This window comes from Ictidomys tridecemlineatus, chromosome 4, assembly GCF_052094955.1.
Source record: "Ictidomys tridecemlineatus isolate mIctTri1 chromosome 4, mIctTri1.hap1, whole genome shotgun sequence".
Taxonomy (NCBI): domain Eukaryota; kingdom Metazoa; phylum Chordata; class Mammalia; order Rodentia; family Sciuridae; genus Ictidomys; species Ictidomys tridecemlineatus.
Window position 1 is genome coordinate 19,935,847 of NC_135480.1, and position 19,054 is coordinate 19,954,900.

Here is a 19,054-nt window from a genome sequence, read left to right on the forward strand (position 1 = left end):
TATTGTGCTTACCTAGCATGTGTGAGGCACTGGGTTTGATTCTCAACACTCGATTAAAAAAATAAAATAGGTGTGATGGTGCGTGTCTGTAATCCCAGCAGCGTAGGAGGCTGAGGCAGGAGGATTGTGAGTTCAAAGCCAGCCTCAGTAATTTATGGAGGTGCTAAGTAACTCAGTGAGACCCTGTGTCTAAATAAAACATAAAAAAGGGCTGGAGATATGGCTAAGTGGTTAAGCGCCTTGGGTTCAATCCCTGAGACCAAAATAAATAATAATAATAATAAAATAAAGGTATTGTATCTATCTCCAACTTTCATGAAAACTTCCTAGTCTAGAAATAGCATGGATGCTTCATTTGGGAGTAAAGACCAAATCACATATTGGAAATCTCTGTGCAATAAATTTTTTGTGTTTTTGTATTTTCATGCTGTAGAGGACTGCTTGTTAATTTTGAGCAATGTTTGATATGAGAGATTCCTCCAAACAAAGTACCTTTGAGGAGTACTGTTATTATTTTTACCAGTGATTGAACCCAGGGGCATTTGACCTTGAGCCACATCCCCATCCCTTTTTATTTTTTATTTTGAGACAGGGCCTCACTAAGTTGCTGAGACTGGTCTTGAACTTGTAATTCTCCTGCCTCAGCCTCCTGAGTTGCTGGGATTACAGGTGTGGGCCACCACATTCCCTTTGAGTATTATTAGTGTCATCTGGCTTTTAAAGTAATGATGAATCTGTTTTCTGTAGGTTAAAAAGGAATAGATTACTCTTACAGCCAAAGAAGTAATTTTCCTAAGAACTCTAACATGGCTTAGTCCTTTCTTGAACCAGAGACTGAAGTAAGGAATCAGTCTAAAGTCAGTCTAAAATCTCTGATTCTGGGGATGATGTGTATAATAACAGCACAGTAATGATAGCTATTGTTTACTTCATGCTTTTGCTAGGCTATCTGTTAGTACTACTACTTGTGTAAAATCACTGGATTTGTATGACCTGGTCCTTTCCATTTTGATCCTCTCAATCCGTTTGACCGCATGGGTTACGTTCCTGCTCTTTACTCTTTCTTAGCTGTTTTAGACATTTTCATGCATGCCTGAAATAGTCTTTGTTATTCTCATTCATTATGTCTTTACTTGGTCAATCCCTGTTACTTTCCTCTAGTTCTTAGCCTAAAAAATCACTTTCTCAGTGAGTCTTTCGTAGTCTAAACCTGGTGTGTCTGCTATACTCTCTTATTGTACTTGCCCCCGGACTCTTGTGTACAACCTGTACTCAGTGCCTATAGAAGCCTCACATGACCTGATTGGTGCAACCCTATTTGGTGCATAGGAGAATAGTACAAATATTAGGGAGGGATTCTTTTTTTTTCCTGGGTCGGGGGAGGGGGAAGATTTTTAACATGTACTGGGGTAAATCTTTAGTCTTTGCAACAACAATTAAATCACTTTAGACATTTCATTATCCTCTGTGTCAGTTTCCTCATCTGTCAGATGTGGATGATAATATCACCTTCAGAGTTTTAGAGGATTAAATAAGTACATATGAATTGCTTAGAATGGTGCTGGGCACATAATGTATGCACAGCAAGTGGTGTTAAGTAAGGAACCACATGAAGATGGCGATGTTATGATGGGTGATAAAACTGAGGCTCAGCTAGTCTGTAGCAGAGCAGGTTTGTTTTTTGTTTTTGGGGTACTGAACATGGAATCCAGGGGTACTGCTACATTCCCAGTGCTTTTTATTTTTTGAGACAGGGTCTCACTAGGTTGCCCAGGCTGGCCTCTAACTTGCTGGCCTCTAACTTGCAGTCTTCCTGCCTCAGCTTCCTGAGTAGCTGGGATTATGGGTGTGTGCTACTCCATCCAGCAAGGTTTAGACTTGACTAGAGCTCTCTAAAGTTAGATTTATTACAGGCAACTATTCTGTGTTGACTTTGCCAAAGTAATAGATTCTAAAAATTAATTATACTTTTTTAGTGGATTTTATAATCAAAGAGTAAGCAAAAAATCTTATCTGGAAATTTTTTTAATAAGCAGTGTTTTAGGCGGGGGCTGGGGTTGTGGCTCAGTGGCAAAGTGCTCACCTAGCATGTGCGAGGCCCTGGATTCGATCCTCAGAACCACATATAAAAATAAATAAAATAAAGGTATTGTGTCCAACTATAACTAAAAGATAAAAATATTAAAAAAGCAGTTTTTTATTTTGAAAAAGGATTTACTTCAGAATTGTATTAAACATGTTTTCCAACACATTTGAAATATAAACATAAAATTTTCTTTATTTATAAATAACAAGGGACACTTTTTTATGATTTGATGAAATTTTAGCATTTTGAGAATTATATACTGGAATGCAAAGCGCTATGCTAGATGCTGGTATGATAATGAATAGAATTTAGTTTCATCTTGAAAAGGATGGATTAAAAAACAAAACAAAAAACTAGTTTCTTCTTCTGAAGAAGATAGGGTGCCCAAAAAACATTTAAAAAGGAAAAATGAGTTGCAGCTTATTAGGATGAATATGGGCATATCCAGCTTCAAAGTTCTAAACTAGAATTTTAAATTTTTAAAACTCTTAAAACATTGTTTTAAAGACATTAAAGGTCATTATATTTTTTTAAGGCAGAACTGGATATTATGTTTTCAGAGGTAGTTTGGTTAGCAGTTTTCTAAGAATTCTTCTAGAAAATTTTGATGTGCAGTCAAACATGTATAATATTGTATTGGTTTCCTAAGGCTGCTGTAACAAATTACCACATATTTGGTTGTTTAACACAACAGGAATTATTCTCTCACAATTTTGGAGATCAGAAATCTGAACTGAGATATATAGAGTTAAACATCAAAGTGTCTGCAGGACCAGAGACTCTAGGATCCTAGAGAATCTCTCTTTGTGTCTTCCAGTTGCTTGTGGCTGCTGGCATTTCTTGGCTTGTGGCCCCTTTACTTCATTCAGCCTCTTCTAATCTTCTGTCTTCACATCACTAGCTCCATTGGGTGTCACATTTCCCTTTCTCCCTCTTATGAAAGCCCACCTGGATACCTTATCTATCTCAAGATCCTTCTATCTCAAGATCCTTAATTTAATTGCCTCTGCAAAAAAAAACTTTTTCCAAATAATGTAACATTTTCAGGTTCCAGGAATTGCAACCTTGAATGTGAGATGTCTTTCCACTTTAATTTTTTTTTATCAGTGTTTTGTAGTTTTCAGTCTTAAGTTTTTTACCTCTTTGGTTAAAAAAAATACTTAGTTTATGCCTAGTATTTTATTATTCTTGATGCTATTGTAAATGGGATTGTTTGCTTAATTTCCTTTTTGAATTGGTTATCTATTTACAACTGGCACAATTTCTTGAGAAATGCAACGAATTTTGTGTTGATTTTTGTACCCTGCAACTTTGCTGAGTTTATTTGTTCTAACAGTTTTTTTGTTTTCACGTATAGGATCATGTCATCTGTGAACAGAAAAAATTTAAGTCTTTTCCAATTTGGATGCCTTTTATTTCTTATTAATTGCTCTAGCTAAAACTGTCAATACTATGTTGAATGGAAGTGGCAAGAACCATTTACTTGGCTTGTTCCTGATCTTAGACAAAAAGCTTTTCAGTCTTTCATCATTGAGTATGTAGTTAGCTTCAGGCTTTATGTAAATTACATTTATTATGTTGAGGGAGTTGTCTTCTATTCCTAGTTTGTTCAGTGTTCTTAATAAGAAAGGATATTAAATCCTGTTAAATGCTTTTTCTGCATTAGTTGAGATTGTCATATAGTTTTTGCCTTTCATTCTGTTAATGTGGTACATTCGCTTAATTTTTTCATATGTTGAGCCATTCTCATAACCTAAGAGATAAATCCCACTTGATCATGATGTATTATTTTTATATTATTTTATTTTATTTTGTACTGGGGATTGAACCCAGGGGCAATTTACCACTGAGCTATATTCTTAGCCCTTTTTATTTTTTGTTTTAAGGCAGTCTCCCTGGTTGCTTAGGGCCTTGCTAAATTGCTGGGACTGGACCTAAATTTGTGATCCTCCTGCATCAGCCTCCCCTGGGATTACATGCATGCAGCACTGTACCCTGCACCATTAGTATGCTGTTGAATTTGGTTTGCAATTATTTTATTTTTGCATCAATATCTATTAGGGGTATTGATCTGTAGTTTTCTTACAGTATCTTTGTCTTTAGTATCAGAATAATGTTGGCCTTTGTAGAATGAATTTGGAAGTGTTCCTTCTTTGATTTTTTTTTTTTTGAAAAATTTCAGGATTACTAAATGAATTCTTCTTTAAATGTTTGGTAGAATTCTCCAGTGAAGCAGTTTGGTCCTGAACTTTTAGTGTATCATTTTAAATGATGGTTAGTAGATTATTCAGCTGGGTGTGGCACCCTGTGCACAAGGCCATAGGAAGGCATTCTCTCCATCTGATACAGATGTCTTGGTACCACAAATTGTGCTAGTTGTGAATAGATGATCCAGAAACTCTTCTTTTCTGTATTATGAGTAAGGAAACTCAATTCAGATTTTTGACTTCTTGAATTAGTGCTTTATACTTTTTGCCACATTCATTGCTAAGCTTAATAGGCTGATGACTAAATTTTGCTTTTTGAGTAGTCTGTGTGGATTCTTGCTTTTTGACTTGGGGTCAAAATATATTTTATCAGAGATAAGTTGCCTTAAAAAGGAAAATGATGATATAATCCACATTTATGCAAACTGTTTAGATTGCCACTCTATCTGTAATAGTAGAATAAGGCAAACTGTCATTCCTTGGTGGTAATTTATTTAACCAAGGACCAGAGTATATGAGATTTTTGCTACTGCTGCAGTTGTCTTAGTTGAATTGAGGGTATGCTGTTTATTATATATAAATATTTGTTGTGGAATACTGTTTCATAACATTTTTAGAGGTTGGAGAGTTGTCAACACAAACTCATTGTTTTATGTATGAGATTACTAAAGCCCCCAAAGATTAGGTGCCCTCTGAAGTTTTATGGCTAATGGCAGAGTAGGGATTCTGGGATTTCCGCCTCCCAGCCCAAGGCAATTCTCAGACTAAAAAGAAAAATTAGAGGGAAAAAAGTTGCCTTCCTACACTTATGCTTGTACACTGTGGAGTATAAGTTTTTAAATTATAAAATTCTGGGGCTGGGGTTGTGGCTCAGTGGTAGAGAGCTCGACTTGCACGTGGGAGACCCTGGGTTCGATCCTCAGCACCACATAAAAATAAATAAGTGAAATAAAAGTATTGTCCAACTACAACTATAAAAGAAATATTTAAATTATAAAATTCTGTTAGCTGGAGGCAGAACTCTTTTTCCCCCACCCAGCTGAAGAACTAGATTATTTGCCAATATCCTGTGTAATTCTCCTTATTTGTATCCCTAGTTATAGTCTCTGGCTTTTCTGTGCTGCTTTTTCAGAATATCCTCCCGTGCTTTCCTTTTTGATTTAACCACAAATACATGTATCTCTAAGTACTATATTGCTTGGGTTTGTATAATCATACTGCATGTTTGTTTTGCAGCTAGCGGTTTTTTACTCACCATGGTTAGATGCCTCCAGTTTTCATGACCTTAGAATATCTTTCCTGTGAATATATCAAAGCTTTTTTATTGTCTCCTGTCAATGTTTTTTTTTAATTGAGAGTTAATTCATATACCATAATGTTTTATCATTTTATTACTTTTAACATGCAGCTATCACTACTGTCTAATTCCAGAATATTTCCATCACCCCTAAAAGAAACTACATACCCAGTAGCAATCACTTCCCATTCCTTTCTCCTTCCCTCCCACCCAGCTACTATTAATCACTAATTTACGTTCTGTCTCTCAGCATTTACCTAAGCTAGGCCTTTCATAACGGTGGAATTATATGGTCATTAGTATCTTTCATCTTTCACCTAGCATGTTTTCAAGGTCATCAGTGTTGTAGCAGCATTTCTTACTTCATATTATTTGTTATTGTTCTGGGGATTGAACTCAGGGGCACTCGACCACTGAGCCACATCCCCAGCCCTATTTTTATATTTTACTTAGAGACAGGGTCTCAATGAGTTGCTCAGCGCCTCTTGGTTGCTGAGGCTGGCTTTGAACTCTCCTGTCTCAGCCTCCCAAGCCTCTGGAATTACAGGTGTGTGCCTCCATGCATCAAATTCCTTATTGTGATTGAATGATATTCCATTATATGGATACCACATTTTGTTTACTCATTCATTAGTTGATGGATATTTGGGTTGTTTCCACTTCGCAGGCTATTATGAATAATGCTGCTATAAACATTTACGTACAAGTTTTTGTTGTTGTTGTTTTTTGTTTTTGTTTTGGTACTGGGGTTTGAACTCAGGAGAACTCAATCACTGAGCCACATCCCCAGCCTTGTTTTATATTTTATTTAGAGACAGGGTCTTACCGAGTTGCTTAGCACCTCGCTTGTGCTGAAGCTAGCTTTGAACTCACGATCCTCCTGCCTCAGCCTCCCAAACTGCTGGAATTACAGGTGTGTGCCACCATGCCTGGCTAACTTGAATGTTTTTATTTGTTCTACCTCCTAGAAATACTTTTTGATGATGCAAAAAGGTTGTCAATCCAGATAAAACGACCAGATTTGATTACTCACAGATGTGATTTCCCCTGCCCACAATAGGAATTGAACCCAATAGGAAGCCCTCTAGCAGTAGAGGTTACACTTGCAACGATCCTGTCTCAGCCTCCCTTTTCATTGGTATTTCCCTTTGAAAGTGTTGTAAAGTAGGATCTAAGATGCATAGCAAATGATCAATGACTTATTTGTAAATAGAAGTGCATATTAAAATCCATGAGCATTAAATTGTGTAAAGAACTGGCTTTAAATCTTAGATAAAAAATATAGATTCATTCTGGAGCTTAGTACTAGTAATGCATAGTAATATGGAACTCTCATAATTGGGTAAGAATACAAAATGATATAGTTACTTTGGAAAGCAGGTAGGCATTTATCTGTAGAAGTAAATAAACAATTGCCATAGCACCCAGCATTCCCACCCCTGCATATTTATCCAAGATAAATAAAAACTACATTCATATAAAAACCCATGTGAGAAGGATGAGAGCAGTTTTTTCTTAATTGCTAAAATGTGGGAATACCCCACATATCTTGAACTGGTAAAGGAACAAAATGTATTTATATCACATATTGTATACTATTCAGCAATAAAGAGGAAGAAACAGCTATTATGTGCCTCTGCATGGATGTTGTCAGTGCTTTGGGGGGTTTTCGATTTATTTTTAGCAGTGTTGGGGATTGAACCCAGGGCCTCATGCATGCTAGGTGAGAACTCTACTGCTGAACCATGCCCCACCCTTGATCTCAGCTGTATTATATCAAATGGAAGAAGCCAGACTTAAAATACTATATATTGTCTGGTGTCATTTCTATAATACTGTGGAAAAAGCAAAAAAAAAAAAAAAACACAATAAAACTGTAAGAATATTAATCAGTGGTCCTAGGAGTGCAGAGAGGAGTACAAAGAGCACAAGGGAATTTTGGACTGATGGAGATAAGGTAGTCTTGATTATGGTGAATATGTGATTGTGTGTTTGTCAGAGCTCAGAACTATACGCTGTAAAGAGTGGATTTTACTGTATAAGATTTATATCTTAGTAAACCCAACTTAATATAAAAGCTCGTGGCTCAGGGAATCTCCCCTCTCTTCTTTCTTTTTTTGGCAAGTGGGGGAAGGTACCAGGGATTTAACTCAGGGGCACTTGACCACTGAGGCACATCCCTAGCCCTATTTTATATATTTTTTTTAGAGACAGGGTCTCAGTTGCTTAGCACCTCACTTTTGCTGAGGCTAGCTTTGAACACGTGATCCTCCTGCCTCAGCCTCCCGAGCTGCTAGGATTACAGGCATGCACCACCATGTCGGGCTCCCCTCTCTTCTTTAATCCTTGATTTATTCTGCTCTGACAGCTGGGAACACTGGGAAGTTGGAGCAGCCAGTGTGAGGAGGCTATATATTTGCTTTTTAGCGTTAAAAGAAATATAGTAGATAAACTAGACAATATTTGTTGAACATAATATATTTTATTTAACATGTAGCATTTTATTCTAGGCATTGTTCTAATAAGCACTTTATAAATGTAAAATTAATTCGTTTAATTGTCTTGATAACCCTGAGGTAGATATTATTGTAACCAGAGTCCTAGGTCAGTGGCCCTTGACTCTGGGACCAGACTCAGCCATTTTCCCCAATTAACCAAACAGGACACAAGTGGTGGAGAAAAAGGAAAGGAATTTTATTCTTAGTGTGGCCACATTGGGAGGATCAGCATGTTCAGCCCTATCTTTGGGTTATTGACAAAAGTTTCAGGATTATGTAGGGAAGGAACAAGGTGGTGGGGGTATTCAAAGTTCAACAATCTTGATCAAATTGTGGTATGGTTGATCATTACCTCAGTATCAGCCATGTACAGCCTTGTTAGGGATAAGGAAGTTGCTGCTCCCTGGGAGTATTTTCAGATCTTGTCACAGGATGTTTAAGGTATCAGACCTGTGATCCAAAATGATTGTAGAAGAGAATGACTCAGAGAAAGAACAATTCTGAAAGGCAAGATGGAGTTAGGATAATGACTGGAGACTTGTAGGTTCTGCTCCAATGGTCTGGAACAGGACATTGTACAAGCTGTTTATTGACAATCTACTAATTATGATATCCCTTCTAATCTTGAAAACATTTTAGTTACTCTGAACTTGATATATTCAACCTTGAAAAGGGAGGAATATGAGTTTTACATGAATGCTCCTTAAGTGATTAACATGTCTACATGTAGGCCTAGTACGTGCGAGGCCCTGGGTTCGATCCTCAGCACCACATAAAATAAATAAAATAAAGGTGTTCTGTCCAACTTCAACTGAAAAATAAATATTTTTTAAAAATTAAAAAAAAAAAAAACATGTCTACATGTAGAATTGAACAGGTATCTGACCCAAAATTTAAGGTAGCAAAGGAGACAGATGTAAAATGAAGACAAAAATGCTAAGCTTTTATACTGCTTTTAGTTATCCATTGGATATCTGTAAGCCCAAGTGAAGTCATTGCTTTTTAGCAAAAGCCACCTCTAAGTCCTGTTACACTTATTATTTTTCCCATTTTATAAATAGACAAAAGAAGCACAGCAAGGTTGGAGTTTGCCCACAGCCACACCATTAATAAATGGTACAGCCATTAATAAATGAACTTGGGGCTGAGGTTGTGGCTCAGTAGTAGAGCACTCACCTAGCATGCTCGAGGCCCTGGGTTCAAACCTCAACACCACATAAAAATAAACAAACAATTAAACGTATTGTGTACAACTAAAATAAAAATATTTTAAAAAATAAAATAAATGAACTCGTTTTGGCTGCAGAATCCATCGCCTTAATGTCTATATTTGACTGCTTTTTTTGTTGTTGTTGAATATTATATGGTAAAGAGTTCCAGTTGATGCGTAAAACTTCTTTTACCTGTGCTGGTTATGTATGTTTTATCTTTTTTTTTTTTTTTTTAAAGAAAGAGTGAGAGAGAGAGGAGAGAGAGAGAATTTTAATATTTATTTATTTTTTTTAGTATTTGGCGGACACAACATCTTTGTCTGTATGTGGTGCTGAGGATCGAACCCGGGCTGCACGCATGCCAGGCAAGCGCGCTACCGCTTGAGTTGCATCCTCAGCCCATGTTTTTTTTTCTTCAACTATAACTTTTTTGTGTGTGTGCTGGGGATTGAACCCAGGGTGCTTGACCACTGAGACACATCCCCAGGCCTTTTTTATATTTTATTTAGAAACAGGGTGTTGCTGAGTTTCATAGGGCCTTGTCAAGTTGCTGACACTAACTTTGAACTCACCATCTTCCTGTCTGAGCCTCCCAAGGTGCCAAGATCACAGAGGTACCCCACACCCAGCTTCTTACTTAGCAGAAAAAAATTATGGTGTAGAGATTTTTTAAAAGCATTAGAAATGCCATCTTCTAATACATGAATTGTTTCCTCGTTTTCCAGTGTTTATTATATACATGGGAAATATTTACCAAATCATTCCTTATGTTAAGGAGACAATTACTGCCCAATAATTTGTTGAACTATGGAGGCTTTATATATTCAATTTAGTCTCTTTTGTTATAGTAAAGAAAAGGAAGCAATAACCAAAATAGGGCTGGGGATACAGCTCAGTGGTTGAGCCTTGCATAGCATGAATGAGCACAAGGCTTTGGGTTTAATACCCAGCATGGCAAAAATAGAAAAAGAAAATCCAAGAGTTATTCAGGAATATCCATATAAAATGGACCAGAGATGGAAATCCCTGTAATAATAATTTTGAAGCTTTGATTTTGAGAGTGAACTATGAGAGTGAATCTATGGGGTTTTTTTTCTCCCTCTAATTTTTAACTCATTAGAAAGTGTAACGCTATGTATAATCCATTTTTTTGTGTGTGTGTGTGTGTGCATTTATGTTTATTGAGGTTCATCTGTACTCTTATGACCAATGCTATTATCTAATATTTTTATATCTTTTATAATAAATATTTGTTTTTAATGCTGTTTTTCCACAATATTTTTATTTTGTTTATTCATTTTTATGTGATGCTGAGGATTGAAGCCAGTGCCTTACATGTGTGAGGCAAGTGCTCGGCCACTGAGCCACAACCCCAGCCCTCTTTTGTAATAAATATTTATTGAGTACTTTTTTTGTATCACACTGGAAGGAAATGATAATTAAGATACTGTCCAGTCCTTGCCCTAGAGGTGCTCAAAATATGATGAGGAAGGCTGATCTGCTAACCATTACCCTCAGAACAGTGATAAACTTGATGAGGTTGTAGTGAGAGGTGTTAATTGCCTAATTCAGAAGTATCATTCACGGTAAATGCATTGAATGAGATTGTCTTGGCAGGTCAAAATCAGACTATTCTAATCCTAATCAGCTTCTTCTTTCCTACAACTTCATCCTAAAATTTTCTGAGACCTTCTGAATAAGGGTAACAACCTCAGTGAATCTCCTTCCTAGTTTCAATGTCTGTCCTTTGGAATCTAAATTTCTACTTGAATAGAAAAAAATTAATTAAATGTAAAATTAATTCATTTAATTGTCTTGATAACCCTGAGGTAGATACTATTGTAACCAGAAAATGGCTGAGTCTGGTCACACCTGTTCAGACTGGAGATGTTAGGTTAGATGGTCTTTAGCCTCACTGAAATGATTCCCACACTAGTTTGCTAATGGCCTAAGACTTCAGTTAGATATGTTTATCTATCTGAAGACCATGGGGGGAATATAGGCTTAAAAGTACATAAATCTCTTTCCTTTTGGTATGAAGAAGAGACAAAATGCAGAAATTGTCTTTATGAAAATAAAATTGAAAGTTATTAATAACCTTTGGAGATCTCAAATGTCAAGACCTAACTCCTTGATATCCGAATGCATTTTCTCCTAGTTTTCTTAGTAACTTTTCATGGCAAATTAGATGAATGCACATCACAATTGTATTTTGCATGCACTATTTCTTTACTTACATAGAGCCATAGTGAATTCTTGGCCATTTTTTAAAATGTCACATTTCATTCACAAGAAGGGGGAGATAGCCAGGCATGGTGGTGCACACCTATAATCCCAGCGACTTGAGAGGCTGAGTTAGGAAGATCACAAGTTTGAAGCCAGCTCCAGCAACTTAGTGAGACCCTCGGCAATTTAGCGAGGCCCTGTCTCCAAAATTTTAAAAGGGATGGGGATGTGGCTCAGTGGTTAAGTACCCTTAAACTCAATTTCTGGTACCCCATAAAGGTGGGGGAGTACTTTTCTATTTTACTTCCTATTACCTTTATGCCTGTCTGATATCATTGCCTACAGTTCCTCTTGTTGTATGGAACAGTCTGTGAAAGAGTAAGGTCAGGCATTGGGGGCTGCTGGCATTCCTTAATGAGTATTTGAATTGCCATTTGAAGACTTGCTCAATTTTAAGGAAAGTTAAAAGAGCAGTTTATAAAATGGGCTCTGTGTATTTATCGTAGTAGTTTGGCTGTTACCTGCAGTATTTTTTTTTTTTTTTTTTTTTTTTACCCCTGGAGGAGGGATTAGGATTGTGATATTGGGAAATGGTCATTTCCTTTGTCTCTGGACCATTACCGGTGTTTCCACCAAAAAGGAGGTGGACTCAAGTGCAGTAGTCTTTGTAGTTAATCCTGCTCTTGCCTCTTGCCTGTGGACTGGAGGCAGTACCCTTAGGGCTGCAAAACCTTTGGGCAAAGGTAGGCTGCGGCCCCTTTAAACCTCTAGAGTGCTCGCGGAGAGGCACTAAGGGTGGGGCGGGCACTGACAGCAGTGCTGCGGGCCCCGCCCCCGGAGGAGGCGTTTCCCAGCGGCCCCGCCGCACCAATGCCTCCGCCGCCCGCCTGCTGGGTATTCCTGCTGATCCTGCTCTGACCTTAGGGCCCCCGACCTCTCCCTGCTTGGGAGCGTAAGTGTCAGATTGCGGTTGAGGGGCAAATACCCCCGTATCCGTGCCGGAAGTCCTGGTGGACCGTACTGGGGACTTTCCTGGCCTATCATAGGCTAAGGCAGTGAAAGAGCGTAAACAATGCCGGCTGCAGTGAGCTAAAGCCTGGGCATCTGCTCTACTTCTGGGTGTTGACAGCGTCCCTAGGGTGCTTGTTCGGATATGCAGTGGGTGAGCGGCGCCCACGACCTGGCTTTGCCCTAGCCTGGTTTCTACTTATGGTGAGGAGAGGATTGCTTTTACCAGAGTGTAACCCAGTTGAGCTGGGTGGGTGGAGCTGACTCAAAGGCTTTGGGCCTTTGGTCCTTAAACCTGGGATTGGAACACCTGGGTAACTTCGGGATGAGTAAGCATTAGGTTTTCAGTCGCCTTGGTACAGTAGAGCAGTAACTCTCAAAGTTGACCTAATTCACAGCCGGGTTTAGCTTTCCTTCTCCCCAGAGGCCTGTATTTGTATCCAGTCCCCCTTTGGAGACATTGACAGTGATCATCTATTAGAGTCTAGTTAACCTTTCCTGCTGATCGAATAGCACTGTAAAAGACAGCTCTTTACCTGTCTCATCTCTGAGGGAATTTGCAGGAAGCCATGATCCCAAAACGAGAAAAGAAACACAGCAAAGTTTGCTTAGATGACCTGTTAGAGAAGCACTTCAGATTTCTAGTCTCTGGTTAACGCAGAATATGTCAGTAAGAGAATAACACTTGCCCTGGTTAATGGATAATACCTGGAGGCAGTAAAGTTTTTAAATTAGATGGAAAGCCTTGTCATTTTTGCTACCTGCTAGAGATGAGATTTTGTCTGGCCTTGACCAAAATAATAAAAATCTTAAGTTTTCTATGACAGTTACATAACTGTATGCTTCTTTGGTCCAGTTGTCCTTCCTAGACACTGTTTGAGTAAAGATTTCTGAGTGGGTGCATGCATTCTTCTTTATCTTTGTTCATAATTACTGTCTTATTTTTTAATGAACCTATCACCACACCTTAATGGTCATTCAAAGTTTTATTTTAATTTTATTTTATTTGGTGTGTGTGTGTGGTTTTAAAATAGGTAATAGTATGTTGCCCAGGCTGGCCCCAAACTCCTGGGCTCAAGCAATCCTGTGTCAACCTCCAAAGTAACTAAGACTACAGTTGTACCACCCTGCCTGACTTAGGGGTTGCAGATTGCTTTTTTTTTTTTTTTAAATATATTTTATTAGTTATTGATGGACCTTTATTTATTTAAATGCTTATATGTGGTGCTAAGAATCTAACCCAGTGCCTCACACATGCTAGGCAAGCACTCTATACTGAGCCACAACCCCAGCCCTGCAGATTGCTTTTTTTTTTAAATAGGTGGACACAACATCTTAATTTTATTTTTTTTTAATATGGTGCTGAGGATCAAACCCAGTGCCTCCCGCATGCTAGACAAGTATTCTACCTCTGAGCCACAACCCCAGCCCCCAGATTGCTTTTTGAGTGCGCAGAAAATTTCCTTAAACTTCCTCAAACTCATGCTTTGCTTCTGCAGTAGCATCTCATTAACCAGACATGAAAGGTAATCAAGAAAGGTAATCAAGTCCAGATCTCTTGTATTGTAATAGTGAAGAGCTTTTGTAGGTGACAATCTTGGGAATTTGCTATAAAATAGTTATGCTGTCAATGCTTCTCCAAGTAGAAATCAAAAACAATCTAGTTAGTAGCTCTATAATTATCCTTACAGATTCTCAAAATACAGGAATTTAAAATAAAAGGACACTACACTTGAGCCCTTGGGTGTTTAGGGAAAAGTGGTGGACTGTGAAGTAGGAGACAAGTTCTAGGCCCAGCTCTAACATTACTCATGATGTAATCGCTCTGTGCCTTACTTTATTTAGTTGTTGAAGAATGAGAAAATGGTAGGTTGCTGGGGCCTATATTTTACAATAGGACATAGTACATAATAATGTTATTTGAACACTGAGCACTTTATTGAACAGTTTGGAATTCTAAGTTCTACCTTTATGTACAACTTTGAAAATATTTCTTAAACTCTGATCTAAAATCAATTGCATCTAAACTTTTTCGGTAACAGGGTAAGCTATATGGTATTTGAGCTCTTTGAGACATTAGATATTATCAGTGGGGTAAGGTGATGATATTGCTGTAGAACATATATATTTTAGCTGGTCTTCTTTCCTTTGCCTCTGTTTTAAACTGGGGTAAAACCTCACTGAACAATTTGAAATTTTAGATATTTCAATAAGGACTAGATTGTATGAACTATATAAGCAAGCATGATATATAGTTCAGATTAAAATCTTACTAATGTTTATGTTTCTTGGCAATATTATTTGCTCTCAAGGCATCAAACCCTGATACTTAATGAAAAAATTTGATTTTCTATGTTTATGTTTATAAAATTCAGATCCCTCTTTTCATTCCTGGTACCATATTTTTAATCACTTGAAGATCAGAGTTCCGAAGTCTAAAGCCAAACTCATCATAATTCCTTGCCTGTCCTCCCAGAGACTTCAGTTTCCCCTGCCCCACCCCTTTCCATTTCTATTGTCAAGACCTCCAGTTCTGGCTCTTTTTTTTTTTTTTTTTTTTTTAATCAGGTATTGAATCCAGGGTGCTTAACCACTTAACCCCAGCTCTTTTTAATTTTTATTTTGAGACAGGAACTTGCCAAATTGTTTAGGACCTTGCTAAGTTACTGAGGCTGGTTTTGAACTCATGATCCTCCTGCCTCAGCCTCCTGAGCCACTGGAATTAAGGTGTGCACCACAATTTTAGTCCTGTAGTACTGCAATAATTTTCTATAAAACCTCTATTTTGCTTCATTTCCGATTCATTCTATTTAAGTTTATGTATCTGAATAAGTAGGATCATGTTATTGCCTTGCTTCAATTAACCAGCATTTCCTGCTGTCTAGCATAATTTAATTATCTCCATGATCTGACCATAGTCTCCCTTTCTGATCTTATAAAGTTTTTGCATTTAAAAAATATATATTTTTTCTAGTTGTAGATGAACACAACATTTATTTATTTATTTATATGTGGTGCTGAGGATCAAACCCAGTGCCTCACACGTTCGAGGCAGGCGCTCTACCACTGAGCTATAGCCCCAGCCCTACATTTTTTTTTAATATTCATTTTTTAGTTGTAGTTGGACACAACACCTTTATTCACTTATTTATTTTTATGTGGTGCTGAGGGTCAAACCCAGGGTGTCACACATGTGAGGCGAGCACTCTACAGCTGAGCCACAACCCCAGCCCTTTTTATTGGGTCTTGCTAAATTGCTTAGGGCCTTGCTAAGTTGCCAGGCTGGCTTTAAACTTGTGATCCTCTTCCTTCAATGTCCCAAGTTGCTGGGATTACAGGGTTGTGCTGCCACCCCTGGCTTCTACCAGCTGTTTAAAAGAAAAAATTCCACCTAACATTCATCACTGAGTTCAAATGTGATCCTTTCTATGATGTTCTCACTGATGATCCCTCACATGCTGTTAATCCTACCTTTGAACTACCGTGACCCTATTGTCCCTTCTTGTGCATTTTCCATCTACAATATATTTCATATTATAATGATTTGTTTACAGTATATTTTATATTATATGTTGTTTATATAATTTTTAAATTTGTAAATTCCTTGAGAATATTATTATTTACTAGAAAGGAGATTGAGTGAATTTTTTTTTTTTTTAATGTACCAGGGATTGAAACAGGGGTACTTAACCACTAAGCCACATCCCAGCCTTTTTTAATTGATATTTTGAAATAGGATCTCAATAGGTTGCTTAGGCCTCATTAAGTTGCTAGGGCTGGCTTTGAACTTGGGATCCTTCCTGCCTCAGCCTCCCAAGTTGCTGGGATTACCGGATGCACCACTGCACCTGGCTTATTAGTTTTTTGGTTTTTTTTTTTTTTTAAAACAGCCTTACTGAGGAATATAATTTACTACTATGCAGTTAACCCATTAAAAGTATGTAAATCATTGGCCTTTAGTATACCCATTTGTGTTAACCATCACCATATACAACTTAAGAATTTTCATTACCTCAAAAAGAAATTCTCATACCTCTTAGTCATCTTAGCCATCAAACACTACCACCACTACCAATACCTTCAAACATTCAAGTCCTAGGCAACCACTAAATCTATTTTCTTTACCCTATTCTGGACCTAAATCTTTTGGGAGCAAATAAACTATTTTTCACATATACTTTCATTTATTCTTTTATTTTCGTTGGGTTAGGTAATCATTAAAATATGTCTTATTTATAAAGTGTGAATGGTTTTAAGTATGTATTTATCTAGAAGCTATATGTAAATAAATTGTAGTAATTTCACTATACTAGGAATCAAGAACCTCCTATAGGCCAGTCTCCCCTACTTAAGTGACCTTGGACAACATATTTAACTGCACTCTTGTTTTCCTATATGTAAAAAGAGGATAATGATGCTTGCTTTATCCCATTTTCTTTTCTTTTTTAAATATGTTTTCTTTTAGTTGTAGATGGACAAAATACCTTTATTTTATTTATTTTTATGTGGTGCTGAGCATCAAACCCAGTGTCTCACAGGTACTAGGCAAGCACTCTACCACTGAGATACAACCACAGCCTTTTTTTTTTTTTTAATTTGTGAGTATAGAGATAAATAAAGTTCTTGCTTAAGAGCATCTTACATGTAGTTTAATAGGGAAGAGCCACATTACTAACACCTTTAAAAGAAAAAAAAAAAAAGACATGAAATCAGAACGTGCTGCACCTGGTAGCCCACATCTGTAATCCCAGGGACTTGTGAGGCTGAGGCAGGAATGTTGCTAGTTCAAGGCAAGCCTCTAGCAAGACCCTATTTCAAAATAAAGAATTAAAAGGGCTGGGGATATAGCTCAGTGTACCTTAAGATATTTAAAAACATTATAAAATGCGACGGAAAGTGTGACACAATATGTCAAAATATTTTTGCTCACTGTAACTTCAGAATAACAGTAGTTATTAAACCTGCTAAATAACGCCTATTATTTAGTATATTAGTGGAGAAGCCCAATCATTATTCACATTTTAAAATATGTTCGAACATAATTTTAATAGTGTTATATTTTATGCATTAAAAAGTATTCTCTGGGGTGTAGCTCAGTGGTAGAGCACTTGCCTAGCATTTATATGAGGCACTGGATTTGATCCTCAGCACTGCATAAAAATAAATAAATAAATAAAAGGTATTGTGTCCATGTACAATTGAAAGAAAGAAAAAAAAGTATTCTCCAAAAGTGCTTTTAGACTTCACAGGTTAGTGGCACAGATAAAAAAAAAATCCTTTTGTAGACTAGTAAGACAAAATGAGAACAGTGTTAATTTCATCTTATATTTGCACAAACAAGAGAACCTTGCCCTCATGTATTAACTAAACAAAGGGGGGGCTTTCAGTTTCAGTTCTTTAATTTGCAAATGCATAAATAAAAGTAAAGAAAGTGTTTATAACAAAAGTCTATATGTTATAGTACATTTTATTTTCTTTCAAATGTTTTGGGGTGTTTTTTTTGTTTTTGTTTTTTTTAATTTTTTTTAGATGTTGATGAACCTTTATTTTATTCATTTATTTATATGCAGTGCTGAAAATGGAGCCCAGTGTCTCACACATGGCTAGGCAAGTGCTCTACCACTGAGCCATAATCCCAGCCCCTCAAGTGTTTTTGACTTATTAATGAGTGTATCATTTTCAAGTAACTTATGAACAAAATGTTCTAACTAAATTTATTTTGAGATATTTGTGTTTGTTCTTTTAATTCTATTAATTTGCAAAATAAAGTCAAATGTAATTTAAAATGAAATATTTTCAAATTGGGAATGCCAAATACTTATAATGACAATAAAATAAGACCATTTATTGTACTCTTGCTGAATGCTAAGTACATAGTCTAAGAGTTTTACAAGAACTAACACGTAATCCACAATGATCCAACTGAGGTATGCCCTCAGCTCTTAGAGCACACTTCCAATAGGTGGGTACTATTCTCTCTCTCCTTCACATGAAAGTGTGCTGAGGCAATGTACATTTGCCTAAGTATATTTACCCAAGGTCTCACCTCAAGTTGGTAATGGGGTTTTTGTTTTATTTATTTGTTTTGGTACTGGAGATTGAACCTAGGGATGCTCAACAACTGAATCACATCCTCAGCCCTTTAAATTTTTTATTTTATTTATTTTATTTTTTATATTAATTTTTGTTTATTAGTTGCACATGACGATACAATTATCTTGACATATCATACATTTGAATCAAATGGGTATAGGGTCTTCTAAATTGCTGAGGACCTCACTAAGTTGCTGAGGCTGGTCTTGAAGTTGTGATTCTCTTGCTTTAGCCTCCTAAATTGCCGGGATTACAGACATTTGCTACCATGCCCGGCAAATCATTAGTGGTTTTAAAGATAAAGAATTCTTTTTTCTTGAGATTCACAGGCAGAAACTGAAAGTAATAAACATAATCTATATAATAACTCCAAATTTTAATCATTGTGTTACATCTCCTTCTTGAGCTCCAGGCTTGAATCTCTAACT

The 19,054-nt window shown here is 36.9% G+C and overlaps 1 protein-coding gene across 5 annotated transcripts in view; it reads left to right on the top strand.

The window, feature by feature from the left end:
- Nucleotides 1–19,054, top strand: part of Ckap5 (cytoskeleton associated protein 5) — a 102,177-nt gene that overhangs the window by 11,430 nt on the left and 71,693 nt on the right. The window contains exon 1 of one of the 5 annotated variants that reach the window (XM_021729616.3): nucleotides 12,340–12,477. The exons of 3 other annotated variants lie outside the window; for them this stretch is intronic. The gene's annotated coding sequence lies outside the window, so the exon portion shown is untranslated. Of the gene's footprint in view, nucleotides 1–12,339; nucleotides 12,478–19,054 lie in introns of those variants that run through there. One more of the 5 variants, XM_021729615.3, reaches the window with a different exon arrangement.